Source organism: Vombatus ursinus, unplaced genomic scaffold (assembly GCF_900497805.2).
Source record: "Vombatus ursinus unplaced genomic scaffold, bare-nosed wombat genome assembly UNPS02005693.1, whole genome shotgun sequence".
Classification (NCBI taxonomy): domain Eukaryota; kingdom Metazoa; phylum Chordata; class Mammalia; order Diprotodontia; family Vombatidae; genus Vombatus; species Vombatus ursinus.
This window is the reverse complement of record NW_020945471.1, coordinates 4864-8618: the sequence shown is the minus strand read 5'-3', so window position 1 is coordinate 8618 and position 3755 is coordinate 4864. Positions and strand designations below refer to the sequence as shown.

Genomic DNA, 3755 nt, shown 5'->3' with positions numbered 1-3755 from the left:
TCTGATATAGGCTATACATATACATTCTTATTAAACATATTTTCACATTAGTCATGTTGTAAGGAAGGATTAGAACCAATAGGAAGAACCACAAGCAAGAAGAAACAAAACAGAAGAAAAAAAAGCAAATGGGATACTTCAATCTGCATTCAAACTCCATAGTTCTCTCTCTGGATGTGGATGGCATTTTCTATCATGAAACTTTTGGACTTGTCTTAGATCCTTGCATTGCTGAGAAGAGCTAAGTCTATCAAAGTTAGTCATCACACAACGTGGCTGTTACTGTGTGCAACGTTCTCCTGGTTTTGCTCACTTCACTCAGCATCAATCCATACAAGTCTTTCCAGGTTTTTCTGAAGTCTGCCTGCTCATCATTTCTTATAGCACAATAGTATTCCATTATATTCACATACCACAACTTGTTCAGCAATTTCTCTCCTGTAATCTTAAAAATGACTAATTTCCAAACTCCTTAATAATTAATCTCCAAACTTCCAGAATCTGCTAAGATGTTTTTAGCAGTTCTACAACTTTGAGGGGCAGCTAGGTGGCACAGTGGATAGAGCACTGGCCCTGAAGTCAGGAAGACCTGAGTTCAAATCTGGCCTCAGACCAAACACTTGACACTTCCTATCTGTGTGACCCTGGGCAAGTCGCTTAACCCCAATTGCCTAAAATAAAATAAAATAAAAATAAAAACAAAATTTAAAAAATGGTCAGCAAAACCCTCAGATACAACTTTGATTACCTGACTTTATTTCTGTAATTTCAACTTGGGCCAGTGGTTGAAATGACACGAAAAAAAAAGTGTCTTATAGGTTTTTCTCATAACCTAATCTCCCATAGAAAGCCTAAAGTAAGGCTTTGCTTACTGGGGACAACCTGCTTCAGCTATGAAAGTTCCTCATCAATTTTTTCCAGTGTTCTGGCTGTAGTTCTAAGAAGTTTTTCTGGCTGGCTACATTTTAAATCTTTCAAGGTAACAGAATCTAGCTCACAGCACAAACATGACAGACATTCTGCATCTTACAAAGATACACAGACAAAATAAAAGACAAAAACAAACAACAAAGTGCACAGATCTTATTTTACCCAGTTGACACAAGACACACAGTGTAAGCAATTACCCAAACTAGAGGCTTATGCAATTTACAAAACCAATTGACAGAGGCATGAAGAAGGGCCAAATTACAGAGGTAAACCATTAGCTAACCAAACACCCTCTTAGCCTGCATGGGGAAACGGAAGCTGGACCAGTGGCAAGTAAAAGCTTGCTGGCTGGGGGGTGGGCACACTGGTACTGAAGTGTACAGAAAAACAGAAACACACAACAGCAAATTTACCAGAGCCGTGCAAAGAAACAGAGGTGTGCATAGGATATCCTTACCAGAACAGGGTCAAGGGAGGGACCCTGGGGTTTTCCTCTCAGAGAAAAGTGAACTCAAGTCAATGATGGAGTGGGAGTGAGAGTAGTGAACTTGTCAAAGGAGGCGGGGTTGGACTCCGTAGAAAACTCCAGTAGCACTTAGCCCATTTCCACTCATACAGGAGGGCTCCAGGCTTCACTTCCACATCCACCCATGAACTTCTGCCACCAATTAATGTCAGTAGAATTTTGAATGCAGGCCAGACTCAGCCAGTCTCTAACCTGGGAGTGGCCTGAGCTGAACAGAGCAGGTCAGAAGCAGGTGTGTCAGGACACAAAGTAGTGTTATAATTTATTTCAAAGTGAGAAAAAATGACTCGTAAGCAAGGAAGCTCCCCCTCCTGCGAAGGAGGGCTTAATATGTTGAGGTAAAGGCAATGCTTATATACATAAGTGGGCTGGACTATGGCATAATCATTCTTAGCCCTTGAGTAGCAGTTCCCCATGGCAGGCTCTTGTGTGAACAATGCAGGCATTCCTGGGTCCTGTGGGAACAGTCTCCAAGTTGATTGTCTCATAGTAGGGTACAGTATCTGGTTCGGTTCACTTAGCTGTTACAAGGAACAAGGATCATGAGCAAGTCAAGCTAGGTGATGGATGGCTCTCAGGTCCTTCGGAAAGAGGGGGCAGTGAACACCTGGTGCTTGGTCAAGGCAATACACTTTGCCAGAGGGTGAGATTATCCAGAGTGTAAAGGATTGTTGTTATGCCAAGCTCAGGGCACAGCCTGTTTGCTGGGCTTTAGCTCTAGGAAACATGATGTCTCCAAAATATTTCGACAGTGGATTGTTTGAAAGAATTAAGGATAATTTAGCTTGGAGCTGGGACAATAGGGACCCTTCAAGTACTTGAAAAACCATCAGTGAAAGAAGAATTAGATTTGTTCTAAATACCCCTAAGGTCCCTGCCAACGCTTAATACATGATTCTATGCATAAGAATCAAAGGATGAAAGCTTCCCAGAAGCAGAGTTTGGCTTGATTTAAGTAAAAATTTCATACTTATGAGCTTCTGAAGTAAAATTTTGTTCTTCTTTGTACCCCCTGTAGTGACTAACTCAGTGCCCTCCACATAATGATTGTTCAGTTGAGTCTGATTCTTCATGGTTTTCTTGGCAAAGATACTAGAATGGTTTGTCATTTTTTTCCTCCAGCCCATTTTACAGATGAGGAAACTGAGGAAAACAGGGCTAAGTGGCTTGCCCAGGGTCACACAGCTAAGTAAATATCTGAGGCCAGATTTGAACTCATGAGGATGAGTCTTCTTGATTCCCAGTGCTCTACCCATTGCAACACCTAGCTGCTCCAATATGCCATGGTAGAACTGCTATGAAACAGTTGTTGATTAATTGAATTCTCTTGAATCCACAGAATCACAGAGAAGAGACCAGGGCGCTAATCAGCTTCTCCTAGACTTCCTTCCCACTCTAGCACCTCTGGGGGGAGGTCTAGCTCCTCACTTCCTTGACATGGTCAGAATGGATAGAGGAGCTACCTTTGCAATCTTGCTCCTGGCTCTGCAGTTGGGTGAGTGATCATCCTTGAATTTGGGGGCTGGGGTGGCAGAGGAGCTGGGTCTCATTGATGGATCAGGGGAGGAAATAAAAGTCAGCAACCGGGCCTGCTTCTGGCCCTTACCTACTTCTTCTCAATCTCTGGGATCCAGTTCTGTTGCCTGCTATGACCAGAGGAAAGGAGTTGATACTGGGCGAGGCTGGGGGTATTGCCGAATTGCCTTGTAAGGCTTCAAAGAAAGAAAACATGGACTTTACCTGGAAACAACCGGACCAACTTGTGCTTCTCAAGGGTTTCAGAAAAAGTTCACCATCGAAGATGATAGGTAAGTGTAGCCCATGGCCTTGGGTTCCCCCCAAAACTTTGACCTTACACAGACTGGGTCTGATCCTGAGATCTAACTACCAAAAGGCTATTTTCCCTTTTAGCTCTCTGCCCCAACTTGGGGTTTCATCAGGAAAATCTACAAAATATAACCTACGAATAGGTTTCCCTAAATGCGGGCAATATTGTTCCCAGCTCCCAAAGTATTCACTGTAATAAATGCATATCATGTAGGACAGCCTTGATTTCATTCTATAGAAAATAGGATTCAAGGGTACAAAAGACTCACTGGAACACCGAAACATCTACATAAAATACATAAAGCACTCATAAAGGTTTCAACGTTTCACTGAGTGCCTCTTTAGCCCCTCTGGAGACCTTCTAAAGCCTTGGATTCCTGTGGAAGGGAAATGCATTTTAATGGTAACACTCCTTTCCATTGTCCAAATAATTCACCGTTAACAATGGAGATTGGCAAGGTCCAGATCTCTT

General features: G+C 42.7%; 1 long non-coding RNA gene across 1 annotated transcript; it reads left to right on the top strand.

The window, feature by feature from the left end:
• Positions 1–2799: 2799 nt before the first annotated feature.
• On the top strand, positions 2800–3269 carry LOC114032878. Its single transcript, XR_003567886.1, has 2 exons — positions 2800–2951; positions 3091–3269. It is a non-coding gene; the product is annotated as an uncharacterized LOC114032878 (long non-coding RNA).
• The last annotated feature ends 486 nt before the right edge of the window (positions 3270–3755 follow it).